The sequence below is a fragment of the Pygoscelis adeliae genome, unplaced genomic scaffold (genome assembly GCF_000699105.1).
Source record: "Pygoscelis adeliae isolate BGI_AS28 unplaced genomic scaffold, ASM69910v1 Scaffold422, whole genome shotgun sequence".
NCBI classification, from domain to species: domain Eukaryota; kingdom Metazoa; phylum Chordata; class Aves; order Sphenisciformes; family Spheniscidae; genus Pygoscelis; species Pygoscelis adeliae.
In genome coordinates this window covers 245,367-245,839 of record NW_008824188.1, presented here as the reverse complement: position 1 = coordinate 245,839, position 473 = coordinate 245,367, and the positions used below count along the sequence as shown (strand labels likewise).

The window sequence follows — 473 nt, the reverse complement described above, 5'->3', positions numbered from 1 at the left end:
CGCCCCCCCCCCGGGAGCTGTGAACGCAGCGGAGGCGAGCGGAGGGGGTTTAGTGGGAGAACCAAACGTCCCTCCCTGGAGTTACGGCCGGGTGCACGCGTAGCACGCCCGGACAGCCTGCTCCTCCTGCCTGCAGCTCCTGCAACAACTCAAATGTCAGTATTTTGTAAGCGAACATTCTTGCGGTTTGTATATAAGATGCAGTAAATTATTATTTTTTTTGTAATGAAATGTTTCACGTTTTGGAACGCGGCGATGACTTTTTAGAGACGGTGTTAAATTTCGGGGGGAGGGAGGGTGTTAGAGAAACGGGCTGCAGGCCCGGCGTGGAAAGGGCGCCCGAATGAAAAGGGGCTTTCCATAAAAACCCCTCGGCCTCGCCGTGGCGAGGGAGCGTCGCGACGTGGACACGCGTCGGTCGCCGCCGAGCGGCAGCCGCCCGAGGGGACGGGCCCGCGGGCCCAAAACCCCCG

General features: G+C 59.6%; 1 protein-coding gene across 1 annotated transcript in view; it reads left to right on the top strand.

Moving 5' to 3' along the window:
• The window catches only part of NR0B2 (nuclear receptor subfamily 0, group B, member 2), a 7,493-nt gene that overhangs the window by 4,659 nt on the left and 2,361 nt on the right, over positions 1–473 (top strand). The window lies entirely within an intron of this gene.